This window comes from Microcaecilia unicolor, chromosome 5 (assembly GCF_901765095.1).
Source record: "Microcaecilia unicolor chromosome 5, aMicUni1.1, whole genome shotgun sequence".
NCBI lineage: Eukaryota > Metazoa > Chordata > Amphibia > Gymnophiona > Siphonopidae > Microcaecilia > Microcaecilia unicolor.
The window spans coordinates 66,904,863-66,921,615 of NC_044035.1; the positions used below are offsets into that span (position 1 = coordinate 66,904,863).

The 16,753-nt window shown below is 43.4% G+C and overlaps 1 protein-coding gene across 3 annotated transcripts in view; it reads left to right on the forward strand.

Moving 5' to 3' along the window:
• LOC115470074 (glutaredoxin-3-like) overlaps positions 1–16,753 on the forward strand; it is a 177,169-nt gene that overhangs the window by 97,710 nt on the left and 62,706 nt on the right. The gene's annotated exons all lie outside the window — the stretch shown is intronic.

Genomic DNA, 16,753 nt, shown 5'->3' on the forward strand with positions numbered 1-16,753 from the left:
GAGTGAGCCAGCCTATCTAGTCCACACTGTAAGTAAGGAAGCCATTTGGTTAATCTCGATTTCCACTCCCCTGCACAGCCGTCGCCGTTCACTCAAAACACATGGTTCAAGTGATACGGCTGTGTACTGGCATCCCTATTCTGTCAGGGCTTGACGGATCTGGGTGTGGTAGACCCTGTGGTTACTGAAGGGATCCCTCCATGCTGGTGATGGTCCCCTAGGCTGTCCAGGAGAGGGGACAGTGGCAGTCACTACTAAGGGAGAAAGAGGGCAAAGGGGGAGGGAAAGGGAAATGGGACTCAATATACCGCCTTTCTGTGGTTTTTGCAACTACATTCAAAGCGGTTTACATAGTATATATACTCCTCCACTCCACTATATAAAGGGATAATTTATTGGTGTCTCACAACTGCTGAACTGTTCAGAGGACTGTGATCTGTAGGTCATGATTCCACCACTTAAAACACAGCAAGCAAACCTGTGAGCTGCTGCATCCACGTTGTCGTTCTTGGTAGATGCTGCGAAGGGGGAGAGAGGGGGGAGGGAGACGCTGGTTATTCCCCCCCAAAAGCCAGGTTTTTTTCCCTTCCTTCCTCCATATTTGCATATTCATTTGAATATATACATATGCAAATGAATATGCTAATATGCTCCGCCCAATCCTTTGCCCCCCCCCCCCCCCCCCCCCCCCCCCCCCCCCCAAATGAAACAGTCAAACTACACCCATGCTGTCAGTGGCACTTTCCATAGTCTGCTGCTACTCCCCTTCCCCTCTCCCCAGGCACATGCTGGGATTTTGCAAGCAGGATGAGGTTGGCGAACAGGAGCAAGGCAAAATATGTCTTCTCCCCCATAGGCGGTTGGTGGCCCAACTGTTTGGGGAGGCTAAAGGGGGCGGGGCTGGGGCAGATTGGGGCGGAGTTTAAATCCATAATTGTCTGATAACACACAGAAAAAATAAATTAAAATGTCACAATTAATACCTTTTATTAAATTTAGATATTAGATATGTATCATATGTCAAAGAATAAAGTGGCTGCTCAAAGCATATACTAACCACAATCGCTCAACTGCAAAACACTATGCACAACTTTGTGCAAAAACACACTCAGAACCTTACTGTATCATATGAAACAAGGGATCATAATGTCATGATATGTGTAGAGCCACAAAACACCCTAATTCATGTTTAATATGGGATAAAATGCCATAAATAAATAAATATAAACTTTTAATGTTGAGCACCTAATTCTCAAAGTGGACATATTCCAAACACTATAATGAAAATAAAATGATCTTTTCTACCTTTGTTGTCTGGTGACTTTGTTTTTCTGATCATGCTGGACCAGTATCCGATTCTGCTGCTTTCTGTCCTCTTAACTCCGTTTCCAGGGCTTCTTTTCCATTTATTTCTTTACTTTCCTCCTTTCTTCTTCATTTCTTGCCCCCCATCCATAAGTAAAAGCTGGGTCCTCCTCTATGGAATTGACTGGAGGAGGTATAATGTGGATCCAGCTTTTGCCTATTTTCTCCATCCAGCACCAGGCATCCCACCCCGCACCAGGCCTCCCTCCCTCCCACCCAGCACCAGACATCAGGCATCCCTCCCTCCCTCCCTCCCAGCATCAGGCATCCCACCCAGCACCAGGCACCCCTCCCTCCCTCCCACCCAGAACCAGGCATCCCACTCAGCACCAGGCATCCCTCCCTCCCACATCAAGCACCAGGCATCCCTCCCTCCCAGCATCAAGCACCCCTCCCACCCACCCAGCCCCAGGCCTCCCACCTAGCACCAGGCACCCCTCCCACCCAGCTCCAGGCCTTCCTTCCTCCCAGCCAGCCAGCATCAGGCCTTCTTCCCTTCCACCAAGCACCAGGTCGCCCGCCCGTCCCCCCCCCCCCCCTCTGTTGGCACACGCGCCTTCATCCTTCGTGCTACCAAAAAAAAAAAAAACAAGCAATCGCGGTACCGCGCGCCATCCAGTTCCCGCCCCCCCCCTCCGAAATGTAAAACTCCTACCTGCTCGGGGTTAAGGCGGCGTCGGCAGCGCCAGCACCAGTGAAAAGCGTGCTGGCTCGGCGCACCTTCAGCTTCCCTTCTGTCTCTCAAGCTCTGGTCCCGCCCTTGTGAAACAGGACATGAGGGCGGGACCAGAGCTTGAGAGACAGAAGGGAAGCTGAAGGCGCGTGAAGCCAGCACGCTTTTCAGTGGTGCTGTCACGCCCGACGCCGCCTTAACCCCGAGCAGGTAACAGTTTTCAATTTCGGAGGGGGGGGAGCGGGAGGCAGGCGGGGATTCCGGGGAAGGTCACAACTGGGCTCCCCAAGCCTCTGTTCTCCCCCCAAAAGAAATTTGGGTTCAGGCCCCCCAAAATTGAAGGTCTGGGTTCATGACTGCCATGTACAAATATATTTCCAGAAGCATGTAAGTGAAAGTCTTATCTGATCATTCTAGATAAAATTTCACAGAAACAGCCTGTACTTAGGTCAGCTGATCAGCATACCAGGCAGGTAATACATAAAAGCTCATTTCTTTGGTTAAAGCACTGTTTTACCTGCAGAAATATTTAGAAAATTCCTTCTGCCCCATGAATACCGCCACAGGCTATCTTCAGTTAATAAATAACTTAAAATGAGTAGAATGCAAACTTTACAAGCATATTTTACATTTCGTAATTTATGAGATTCAAGATAGTTTTCTCCAGCTTGAAGCTTCTATCTTACATAGAGCATACTCTGAAATTCCCTTACAACAATTGTTTTTCTTTTCCTCTCACTTTATTCATGGATTCTCAGTTGCTCATAACAAAATCCTTGGCAACAGCACACACAGTCTAGTGGTTGCCCAAAATTCTAAGTAAGATGATACTGACACATTTTCCTAACGAAAAGCATCTCTTATTTGTGGTCTCCTTTATCATCTACAGCAGAAACAGCTATCAGAGCTGGGGAATTAACCAGGCAACTAGTAGCAACAGAATAAAAATTGTCCTAGAACAGGGGAGGGCAACCTTTACACACAGAGGGCTGCATGATTGTCAGCACTATCCCCTAATGAGCTGCAACATTATGTAATGTCAGAACCAGAAATGCAGAGAACTCCATAGATCATCTGTGATAAGTACAAATTTAACTACAAATGATGGAAATAAACTGGTAGAGTGGCTGTATTTAGATTAATGGCGGTTTCTGTGTGTACTTCCCATGGTTTTAGGGGCTGCATAAAATTCAGTGACGGGCTGCATTCAGCCTATGAGCTACAGGTTGTCCACCCTTGTCCTAGAAAGATCTGTTCCTTTACGAACTGAAGATACTTTTACTTTATCCTTCCAAGTTAATTTTCCACATAATGATAATTTGTCAAAAGGCAAACAGACTGAAAATGAGGCAGCAGAAGGGATCAATGATACATATCATCATCATAGCAATTCATCAATGTTCAAAGTGACAGAAAAACCTATAAATATATTTTAATACACAAATTAATTTCTTACTGTATTTTTTATAGATACCCTTAACAGAGATTTATTCATCCCATTCATCTATACTGTACAATAGCAGTAATCACAGATGAGATCTCACAAATGTAATGTTTAAATACTTGTCAAACCATTATTTTTTTTAATACTTCTGTTCAATAACCAGACCAGGCATCCAGTGAAGGGAAAACTTATCTTAAAGTTTCCAGTGTGTTCTTTTGTGCCATCCTTAGTCTAGAACAAGTCACAAACCAATCCTCATCTAAGATGACTATTCAGCCTAAATTTTCCCAAAACATTTGTGTGGGCAATTTTGGCTCAGGTACATGGTAACCAGCTTTCAAAAAGGAAATCACCCATGTTGTTTATATTTAAAAAATTAGCCACCACAAAGTATGCATGCTGAAAGCATCCATATATCTTGCAACTTTAGGGCCCCTTTTCCAAGCTGCTTCAAAAGGGGGCCTGCGCTCGCGTCAGCGCGTGTTTTTGACTTGCGCCAAGGTCCCCTAAGGTAGGTTTTGCTTTTCTGCAGGAAATGGCCATGCGGCAAGTAAAGCACTTGCCGCGTGGCCATTTCGGGGGGGGGGGGGGGTGAGCCCTTACTGCTACCCATTGAGGTGGTAAATGACTTTGAAAAATTGCCTTCTACTTCTATTGCTGCAGTGTTTATATGAAAGTGTTCAGTAAGCTATGCTTAAATCTGATAGCACATATAATTGTATGGAATATAGATGAAAAATTCCATTGTCTAGAATGGGATGCTTGCCAATAAGAGAGATTTCAGCATCAAGTACAACACTTCAGAATCAACATTGTGAGTATTAGTTACTTGATAGCGTAAAATAGATGCTGGAGACGAGATGTAAATTGCTGAGAAGTTAACCTAAACCAAACAGAAAAAATTGCATTCATAAGTGATATAATAGATGACGATCTTTAAATCTGTGACTCTTCACCCAGTCCTTGAGCGATTTTCAGTCAGTCAGATCTTCAAGATATCACAATTTACATGTGTGAGAGTGTTATGACTGGAGATGTGTGAGCCCTTGTACCCCGACCGAGCACGGCGAAGATGGAGAGATGCCGTACTCGGTCAGGCAGCCAGACAACCCCTAGCTTCACCTGGGAAGTGACCAGCGTTCACCAAGAGTTGAGCCCTCAGCTGCAGGTGGCCACCAGGACTTCTGGAACCGGCGGAGTTGCACAGCCGCTGACCAGGATGGCAGGAATACAGACAGTCCAGCACCAGAACTCCAAATAGGCAAGAATAGTCAAAAATCAGTCCAGGGTCAAGGCAGGCAGCAAACAAGCGAAATCCAAGAAGTAGCCAAGGTCCGGTACACAGGAAATAAGGAACAGGAGATAGTCGGCGAACAGCAACTCCTCAGAACAATTGAGGCCGAAGCAAAGAAGGCCTGGAGGCAGTGCTTTAAATAGTGAAGCAATCAGAGCAACCAAACTCAGGTGCATCCAACATGGCAGCCCCCATAGGAGATCCTCCCACGACCAGATATGGAGTTCCTTCCTGTTCTCGTTTAGACAAGATGACTGCCCCCTCCTGAGCTAGCCAAGATGGCTGCTGCTCTTGCTCCAAGCTGGATGACGGCTGCCGGGTTAGGAAACAGAAACCGACCCATCCCGGAGATGTGTAGCAAAGCGTAACAGAGAGATGCAATTCATGCAAATCTTGTTTTGATTCATTGTGGGTAATCTTAAAACTAGGGCTGTACCGAATATTCAAATTCGATTTGGCCCTGAATTAGTGCCTTGAATACATTATTTGTATTCAGCTGAATAGTGATTTAAATTTGAATATGAATATTCTTGGGCTCTACTGTGCTAAATCCTACTGAAATAAACACTTGATCTCTGATTTCACGTTGTTTCTTTTATTATTTATTATGTTAAAGCTCAATGCCCATTATTTGTAATTTGTATCCCTATTTTTTTCTTTTCTTTTAATAGCTTTTCAGCACTTTATTTCCTTTAGTTTTCGGGACTGACTAGGCCCATTTTAGTCCAGAGCCCCGACTTCAGTTTGGACACTGCCCTTTTTTCTGTTCAAAACTGAGGAGTTTAATTTGGCCGCAATTCTTTTTTTGATGTCTTAGAAGACCCTCAGTGTCGACTTATGCTAGCATTCTGTAAGGACACTTAACACACATTAAAGTGCCCTTATAGAATAGGCATATTGTGTTATTTGGGTGCCTAAATGGAGGCATCCAGTTATAAAATTGCTTCCCACAAAGTGGCTGAAGATTCAGTCAGCTGCAGACGTCTTTGGCACCGACATTTCGAAAGGTGTTGGCATCGATGCATACGGTACTGCTCTCAGTGTCGGGAGAGGGAGCTTCCCTGGAGTCGGAAGGTAGGACTGTACCTCGGTGCTCTTTGGGGCAAGGACATGGTTTCTCTGAGCCCTGAGAATGACAAGGACAAATCAAACTTGAGTATACATATAAAGTATCACATACCATGTAAAATGAGTTTATCTTGGGCAGCTTGGATGGACCGAACAGGTTTTTATCTGCCGTCATTTACTATGTTACTATCAGGCTTATTTTCAAAAGAGAAGGACGCCCATCTTTTGACACAAATCGCAAGATGGGCGTCCTCACAGGGTCGTCCAAATTGGTATAATGGAAAGCCGATTTTGGGCGTTCCCAATTGCTTTCCATCGCGGGGATGACCAAAGTTCCCGGGGACGTGTCGGAGGCGTAGCAAAGGTGGGACTTGGGCATGCCTAACACATGGGCGTCCTCGACCATAATGGAAAAAAAAGGGCGTCCCTGACGAACACTTGGATGACTTTACCTGGTCCTTTTTTTCTTACGACCAAGCCACAAAAAGGTGCCCGAACTGGCCAGATGTCCACCGGAGGAATTGATGATGACCTCCCGTTACTTCCCCAGTGGTCACTAACCCCCTCACACTCTCAAAAAAAATGTTTTTAAATATTTTTTTGCCAGCCTCAAATGTCATACTGTTACGCTTTCAAGGCAGAAACTGACTTAACAAAGTTTTCCCAAAAGCAACAATCGAGCAGACCGTTTCTGTTCTGAAGTATTTCTGTATTCCAGATTGAGAACCATGCAAGACATCGAACCTATCCAGATACTTCTCAAGTTGCTGACTAACCACTTTATTCCATTGTCAACTGTACTCTGATTAGTATGATGTATTATAAGTATAATGTTTGTTTTTGAATGGTTGTTATATTACTACTGCTTAACAACTACTACTACTTAACATTTCTAAAGCACTACTAGGGTTACGCAGCGCTGTACAGTTTAACAAAGAAGGACAATCCCTGCTCAAAGGAGCTTATCTAAAGGACGAAATGTCAAGCTGGGCAGTCTAGATTTCTTGAGTAGGTATAAAGGTTAGGTGCCGAAGGCAACATTGAAGAGGTGGGCTTTGAGCAAGGATTTGAAGATGGGCAGGGAGGGGGCTTGGCGTACGGGCTCAGGGAGTTTATTGCAAGCATAGGTTGAGGCTAGGCAGAAAGGGCGGAGCCTGGAGTTGGCGTTGGTGGAGAAGGGTGCTGAGAGGAGGGATTTGTCCTTTGAGCGGAGGTTACGGGTAGGAACGTAAGGGGAGATGAGGGTAGAGAGGTAATGAGGGGCTGCAGATCGAGTGCATTTGTAGGTTAGTAGGAGAAGCTTGAACTGTATGCGGTACCTGATTGGAAGCCAGTGAAGTGACTTGAGGAGAGGGGTGATATGAGCATATCGGTCCAGGCAGAAGATTAGACTCGCAGCAGAGTTCTGAACCTGCAGTGAACTAAAAATGATATTTACAGGTTACAAGACTTGTGTAATGTAATGAAACCTAGACCTAAGGGCCCTGAACAAATTCCTGGTCAAAGTAAAGTTCAGGATGATTTCCCTGGGTACCCTTCTCCCCATGATTCAGGCAAATGACTGGCTATGCTTTCTGAACCTAAAGGACACCTACAACCACATTTCAATACCTCCCAGTCACAGGAAGCATCTCAGATTTCAGATGGGAAACCACTACTACCAGTACCGTGTTCTGCCATTTGACTCAGTTCCCAGGGTATTCACCAAGTGTCTTGCGGTAGTAGTGGTGTATTTATGCAGTCTGGGAGTCTGTGTTTCCCTATCTGGACAATTGGCTGGTCAAGAGCACATTATTCTTATTAGTATTATTAGTATTTGTATAGCGCTACCAGTACATCAAAGGAAGGGGCGTCAGAGTCAATAAGCCTAATTGTTTGGGTGTTGGAGCTACTAAGGGTTGTTTTATAATCTCTCCCAAGTCCCACCTTCTCCAAGTCCAGCGATTGGAGTACATAGGAGCCCTGCTAGACACATTGCAGGCCTGGATATTTCTTTCACAGGCCTGGGTGGAGACCTTATCAGCGGAGGTCACAGCTTGGCAAATGTTGAGATTGATGGGCCATATGACCTCCACAGTGCATGTCATTCCCATGGCACGTCTCCATATAAGAGACGCCCAGTGGACCCTATCTTTCCAGTGATATCAGGTGGCTGGGAACCTAGCAGATGCCATCCAGATTCCTCCAGGGTTGTCTCATGCCATTCTCAAGTGCACAATTTGGACAAATTTGACTGTGGGACTACCATTACAAATTCCACCTCCTCAGAAGGTACTAACAATTGATGCATCCAATCTGGGATGGAGAGCACTGTTCCCTCTAAGCTAAGTAGGCGTCCTCCAACTTCATTGCTGCCAATGGGGGTGGTGCTTCAATATTGTGTTTTCAAGCACTGGGGACAGGCAGGTTCCCGGGAGTCATTCAAAGCTTGTCTGTCCTTCACTATTAAAAATGTGATAGTTAATCAGTACACCTCACTGCCAGGATTAGAAGTGGAGGACTCCCACTCAGTGGGAACAGTGATGGGGAGCTCATGTAGATGGGCTTCACACCCATGTGATTTGGTGTGCTCAGGAACTGCATATCAATCTCCTTGAGCAACGGGCCATTTGGAACGCTCTAAAAGCTTTCAAAGATTGGCTATAAAACCAAATTATTCTCATCAAAATGGACAACCAGGTTGCAGTGTTTTATGTAAACAAGCAGGGGGGGGTATAGGATCCTAATGAAAATGGCAGTTTAATAAGTGTCAAAAATATGGTAACCTAATACAACAAAATTACAGACACCATACTAGTGGCTAAACGGCTACTGTGTTAAATATGAAGAGGATCCCTCAGAAACCTATCGGACAATATGTCCTAGGTCCATGATGGCGAACCTATGACACGCGTGTCAGTACTGACACGCTTAGCCATTTTCGGTGACACGCGGCCGCATGTGGCCGCATACAGAGAAGCAGCGGCATTCCCCGGGGCGGATCGCCGATGCGTCTCCCCCCCCCCCCCAGGTGCAGCGCGACCTCCCCCCCCCCGGCGAAATCACCCCCCCCCCCCGGTGCATGTTTACCCGCTGGGGGGGTGCCGTGTGCGCTCCTATTGGCTCCCTCCGAGTCCTCCGCTTGTTCCCTCCCTGCTGCTCCCTCTGCCCCGGCTCCTGCACGGCCGTTAGGGGATCTTTGACCTCACTTCCGGCCGGCGGAGCAGAGAGCAGCGGAATGCCGTGGGGGACGCATCTCTGGGGGCCCTGTGATCGCCATTACCACATAACCACAGCAACCATCATCCAATCTACTGTTCTGGGGTGTCGTGGATTTCTAATTGACCATCATTGCTGAGATAGGTGAGGGGGAGGCTGGGAGAGGCGAGGGCATGTGCTATGGGTGCCGTTTCCCGCCATTAGAAATAGCGGCAGCCATCTTAATTTACATAAGGTGGTCAGTTAGGCTAGTTAACCCCTAATTGCCTGCAGGGCTAACAGGCTATCTATAATTCTATCTTCTGTCACTGCCCCCCTGATGGAGAACCCAAAAAATAAAAAACCAAGGTTAAGTAAAGGAAGTGGTAGTAGCAGTAGCCGACCCTTTCAAGAGACATGGACCGAGATGTATGGCATTATAGAAAAAAATGGCAGATCATTTTGCGTTCTATGTACTGAAACGGTAGTAAGCAGAATGTGGAACATAAATAGACATTTTGAAACTAATCATCCCCAGCTCTTGAAAAAAAGTGAGGATGAAAGGAAGGAATACATTTCCAGGCAGCTACACTTTTATAAGAGCCAATCTAAGTCCATCCTTAAATTTGTAAAAGGTTCTACAAATTTAACATCTGCAAGTTTGAGCATTGCTCACTCCATAGCTCAGCATGGAAAAGCACTCAGTGAGGGAGAATTTATTAAAGAAACTCTCCTAAGATGTGCACCAGTTCTATTTCATGATATGCAGAATAAAGATGCAATTATTAAGAGAATATCTGAGTTACCAGGAAATTTGGAGTGCCTGGATCCGATTACCAGACACTTTTAGCACCCTGAAAAATATAGCAATGGCTTTACTCACAATTTTTCCCTCTACGTAGTTTTGTGAAACCTTATTCTCAGCGTTAAATAATATCAAAACCAACAAAAGAAACAGATTGAAAGATGAAGTTAGTAGTGCTTGCTTGGGCTTGAAGTGTACAAAATACCAACCTTCAATTGAAGATTTAGCCAATGAAATTCAGCAACAAAAAAGTCACTAATAGGCAGATTAGTTAAAGAATTCCCCCTCCCCCTCACTTATCTTAGTTCACGGCACCCCACACAAGTTAAATAATATCAAGACCAACAAAAGAAACCGACTGACAGATGAACAAAGAAGTCACTAAGCAGGTAAGTTAAATAAATAGGTTTTGGTTTATTAAATACAGTTATATATTACAATTATACATTTTTGTTATTTAAACTATAAATATCGCGAAATTATGGTTTTTTTCTCGAAGTGACACACCACCCGAGTTATGCTCGGTTTTTTGGCGAATTTTGACACACCAAGCTCAAAAGGTTGCCCATCACTGTCCTAGGTTAACAGTGGATGCATAAAGATCCGTTGATAAATTTCTATCATCGGGACATTATAAACTTTTTTTTTTTGGGTGTGTTTTAAAACCTCTTCATATGTATGTGAAACTTTTTTTTTCTTTTTTCTTTTTAAATGCAAAATGTTAAATTCCTATACACTGTGGGGTTCCGACTAGAGCCATTTAAACTTTACAGGAAAGTGCCCTTTAAATTCAGTGCAACACTTAGCTTTAGTCCTACGGTGCCACTGTTTCACCGATACGTGGCTTCATCAGGGACTATGGTTGCAGCAGTCTGCTTTCCGGAATCTGAAAAGATAAGGTTCAGTCATGAATTTTAAAATTATAAGACAAAAAGATGTAAAAACATCACTGCCTGTGCATACAGGTAGGTCTACATACTTTTAGTCAAAATTCCTCTAATCAAAATGGCGCCCGCGCGTCACACGCTGGGCTGATGGTATATACAGAGAACATTGCTGTCAGCTGACAGATTGAATAAACGTTGGTTAATTACTGCGTGCAACCTGGCGTCAGTAAAAAGCATGCCACTTGATCTTATTGTTGAGGCCCAAGGGTTCAAGGGATTTTAATTTAAAGGTCCATTGTGCTTCTTTCCTTAGGAGCATTGTCTTCCTATTGCCACTTCGCTGATTTTTTTTGTATCGTATCCAATACACAACACTTTAATTCATCAAACTTGTGCTTCATAGAAATTCAGTGCTGGACCAGAGGTTCTTTTATGTTATTCTTCGCGATCTATGCTCGAGCAGCCTAATTTTCAAAGATCTTGTAGTCATGCCAACATATAGCTTATGGCATGGACATTGAATCACATAAATGACATGATCAGGCCTACAGTTTGAAAAATGTGACAGGCGGTACGTCTTGCCATTGATGCGATCTTTAAATTCTTTTGTCTCAAGGGCGATCTTACAAACTAGGCATGTGCCGCATCTAAAATGTCCAACAATTTTACGTTTTTCATACCGTGTAGATGGAAACGCTGCTGGACTAAGCTCTTCTTTGAGGTTTTTTCCTCTCGAAAAGGCGACTCGTAAATTGGAATCTTTGAACATGGCATGAGATTGTACAATTTCCCAACGTTTCTTAACAAGTTTTGTCACTTCTTGACTTGCAGATGTATACTTCATGATCATAGTGCACAAATTGTCATGGGTTTCCTTTCTGCATCCTCCTTCTAACAAGAGATCCCTGTTATTAAATTTTGCCCGTTTGTACGCTCTCTTGATAGTTGATTTCTGATAACCTCTTGATAAAAGCTTTTTAGATACATTTTTTGCTTGATGTTTATAAGTGTGATTATCTGAACAAATTCTTCTAATCCTCAACATTTGTGATAATGGCAGACTGTCCTTTAAATGTACAGGATGACAACTGGTGTTGTGTAAAAAGGTATTCCTGTCAGTGGATTTTTCATGGACTTTTGTGAAGCACTGTTGATTCTTGAATTTCTATATCAACATCAAGGAAATGTATGCAAGTCCTTGATGATTGGTGTGTGAATTGGATATGCTCATCACAGCTATTAAGCCATTGTACAAACACAGATAACTCTCTAGATGTACCACTCCACAACATAAAGACGTCATCTATGTAACGCCACCATTTATGGATGTACTGAAGGAATGGTGAGTTATTAATCCACACATTTTCAAAATCATTCATGAAAAGATTGGCGATAGATGGTGCACAAGTCGCACCCATAGCGACTCCACTGATTTGCAAGTAATAGGTGTTATTGAAAAGAAAAAAATTTTCAGTGATCGCCAAACGGGCTAATTTCATAAGGAATTCAGTAGGAAGTGTAAAGCGAGCTGACATCTAATGTGACCATGTACTTCCTCCCCAAGTTCCACAAAAATGAATCAAAACCACCAGAACGTCCTATTCTATCATCTAGACAATCTATACTTGAACAGCTTTCGATGTTCATTGATACTTTTCTCAAACCTGAAGTCCAGAAAAGTCCATCTTTCATTAAAGATACAACCCATTTCCTCAACAGATTATGTCAAATCGATTGGAGCGGTGACAATTACATCATGGTCACATTAGATGTCTGTTTGTCCAATGGCTTAATAGCTGTGATGAGCACATCCAATTCACACACCAATCATCAAGGACTTGCATACATTTCCTTGATGTTGATATAGAAATTCAGAATCAACAGTGCTTCACAAAAGTCCATGAAAAATCCACTGACAAGAATACCTTTTTACACAACACCAGTTGTCATCCTGTACATTTAAAGGACAGTCTGCCATTATCACAAATGTTGAGTATTAGAAGAATTTGTTCAGATAATCACACTTACAAACATCAAGCAAAATATTTATCTAGAAAGCTTTTATCAAGAGGTTATCAGAAATCAACTATCAAGAGAGCATACAAATGGGCAAAATCCTTGTTAGAAGGAGGATGCAGAAAGGAAACCCATGACAATTTGTGCACTATGATCATGAAGTATACATCTGCAAGTCAAGAAGTGACAAAAATTGTTAAGAAACGTTGGGAAATTGTACAATCTCATCCCATGTTCAAAGATTCCAATTTACAAGTCGCCTTTTCGAGAGGAAAAAACCTCAAAGAAGAGCTTAGTCCAGCAGCGTTTCCATCTACACGGTATGAAAAACGTAAAATTGTTGGACATTTTAGATGCGGCACATGCCTAGTTTGTAAGATCGCCCTTGAGACAAAAGAATTTAAAGATCGCATCAATGGCAAGACGTACCACCTGTCACATTTTTCAAACTGTAGGCCTGATCATGTCATTTATGTGATTCAATGTCCATGCCATAAGCTATATGTTGGCATGACTACAAGATCTTTGACAATTAGGCTGCTAGAGCATAGATCGCGAAGAATAACATAAAAGAACCTCTGGTCCAGCACTGAATTTCTATGAAGCACAAGTTTGAAGAATTAAAGTGTTGTGTATTGGATACGATACAAAAAAATCAGCGAGGTGGCAATAGGAAGACAATGCTCCTAAGGAAAGAAGCACAATGGACCTTTAAATTAAAATCCCTTGAACCCTTGGGCCTCAACAATAAGATCAAGTGGCACGCTTTTTACTGACGTCATGTTGCACGCAGTAATTAACCAACGTTTATTCAGTCTGTCAGCTGACAGCAATGTTCTCTATATATACCATCAGCCCAGCGTGTGACGTGCGGGCGCCATTTTGATTAGAGGAATTTTGACTAAAAGTATGTAGACCTACCTGTATGCACAGGCAGTGATGTTTTTACATCTTTTTGTCTTATAATTTTAAAATTCATGACTGAACCTTATCTTTTCAGATTCCGGAAAGCAGACTAGTGCAACCATAGTCCCTGATGAAGCCACATATCGGTGAAACGGTGGCACCGTAGGACTAAAGCTAAGTGTTGCATTGAATTTATTCAACACTTTTTTATTGAAGATGAGATAATCATAACAGAGTACATAGTATAAAGTATGCAACTTCAACACTACAATTGCCCAACATACATAAACATCCAACAAACCATCCTCTTGTTTTCATATTTCCCCACCCCTCCCTTCCGTCTCTTTACAGCTAATCTATGTTTAATTCAGCAGATGTCACCTGGTCAGGCAATGCACGATAAACAGTACATACCGCCCCCAATCTCTCTAGCCATCATTATGCTAGCTATTATTCAACGTTCTTAGAATTATGATTTGCGTTCCCTGCTTCCCTTCCCAACCCCCCTCCCCCCTCATCCTGTTGCATGAATTTAAAGGGTGCTTTCCTGTAAAGTTTGAATGGTTCTGGTCGGAACCCCACAGTGTATAGGAATTTAACATTTTGCATTTAAAAAGAAAAAAAAGTTTCACATATGAAGAGGTTTTAAAACACACAGAAAATGTTTATAATGTCCCGATGATAGAAATTTATCAACGGATCTTTGTGCATTCGCTGTTAACCTAGGACATATTTTCCGATAGGTTTCTGAGGGATCCTCTTCATATTTATTTAACACAGTAGCTGTTTAGCCACTAGTATGGTGTCTGTAATTTTGTTGTATAGGATCCTATCCCTTGTGTCAGGAAGCACTGGGAATGTCGCAGTGGGGCCCTCTTTCACTGGATGGATCTTCCAGTCTCATAATTTCCAGAAAGGGACAACTGTCTGGCGGACAGACTGAGCAGGGTTTTGCAAACTGCATGAGTGGTCTTTCATTATGGGCGTAGCCCACAAGATATTCCGAGAGTGGGGCACCCCTTCAGTGCATCTTTTTGCCACTCATCTCAACAACAAAGTCCCCCAGTTCTGCTCCAGGTTTAGATCATACAGCAGACTAGCGTCAAATGCCTTTCTCCTACATTAAGAGGAGGGTATCCTGTATGTGTATCCTCCAATACTTCTTATGGACAAGACTTTGCTGAAACTCAGGCTGGACCAGGGCACTAATCATCCCCTACTGGCTGAGAGAGATCTGGTTCCCTCTTCTGGAGTTATCCTCTGAAGATCCATGGAGATTGGACTGTTTTCCAAACCTCAAAAGGCAGAATGAGGGTTCTGTTCTGCATCCTAACCTCCAATCCCTGGTCCTCACAGCTTGGATGTCAAAAGCATAGAATTTGAAACCTTGGGCTTGCTGGAAGGTGTCTCCCGCATTTTGTTGGCTTCTAGAAAAGACTTTACTAAGAGGTGTTACTTTTTTAAGTGGAGGATGTTTTTCATCTGGTGTGAGGGTGAGGCCTTAGATCCCCTCGTCCTACACAAAAACTGCTTTAATACCTCCTTCACGTCTCCGAGTCTGGTTTGAAGATCAACGCTGTAAGGGTTCAGCTTAGTCTGATTAGTGTAGGAGGTAAGCCCATCTCTGTACAGCCTCTAATTGTTCACTTCATGAGAGGTTTACTATTGACAAAGCCCCCTGTTAAACTTCCAACTGTGTCATTGGTTCATCAACGTTGTCCTCACCCAGCTGATGAAGGCTTCTTTTGGACCACTTGATTCCTGTTATCTGAAGTATTGACCTAGAAAGTTGTATTTCTGGTGGTGGTCACTTCAGCTCGCAGAGTTAGTAAGTTTCAAGCCCTAGTAGCTGACCTCCTTACAGTAAGCTTACCACTGTAGTAGTTCTCTGCATGCACCCTAAGTTCCTTCCTAAGGTAGTGTTAGAGTTCCATCTTAATAGGTCCATCATTCTACCACCATTTTTCCTCAAACCACATGCCTATCCTGGACTGCAAGCAAGCCTTAGCCTTCTATCTGGAGTGGACTAAAGGCCAGAGACACTCCACCCAGCTTTTCTTTTGACCCAAACAGGATGGGGGTAGCCATTAGGAAACACATAATTTCCAGTTGACTAGCAGATTGGGGGGTTCCTCAGGGGTCTGTGCTAGGACAGCTGTTTTTTAATATATTTATAAATGATATAGAGATGGGAGTAACTAGCGAGGTAATTAAATTTGCAGATGACACAAAGTTATTCAAAGTCGTTAACTCGCGACAAGATTGTGAAAAATTGCAAAAGCGCCTTACGAGACTGGGAGACTGGGCGGCTAAATGGCAGATGATGTTTAATGTGAGCAACTGCAAGGTGATGCATGTGGGAAAAAAAGAACCCGAATTATAGCTACGTCATGCAAGGTTCTGCGTTAGGAGTTACGGACCAAGAAAGGGATCTGGGTGTTGTCGATAATACACTGAAACCTTCTGCTCAGTGTGCTGCTGCGGCTAGGAAAGCGAATAGAATGTTGGGTATTATTAGGAAAGGTATGGAAAACAGGTGTGAGGATGTTATAATGCCGTTGTATCGCTTCGTGGTGCGACCGCACTTTGAGTATTGTGTTCAATTCTGGTCGCCGCATCTCAAGAAAGATATAGTAGAATTGGAAAAGGTGCAGCGAAGGGTGACTAAAATGATAGCGGGGGTGGGATGACTACCCTATGAAGAAAGACAGAGGCTAGGGCTTTTCAGCTTGGCGAAGAGACGGCTGAGGGGAGACATGATAGAGGTATATAAAATAATGAGTGGAGTGGAACAGGTGGATGTGAAGCGTCTGTTCACGCTTTCCAAAAATACTAGGACTAGGGGGCTTGCGATGAAACTACAGTGTAGTAAATTTAAAACAAATCGGAGAAAATGTTTCTTCACCCAACACGTAATTAAACTCTGGAATTCGTTGCCGGAGAACGTGGTGAAGATGGTTAGCTTGGCAGAGTTTAAAAAGGGGTTAGACGGTTTCCTAAAGGACAAGTCCATAAACCGCTACTAAATGGATTTGGGGAAAATCCACAATTCCAGGAATAACATGTATAGAATGTTTGTATGTTTGGGAAGCTTGCCAGGTGCCCTTGGCCTGGATTG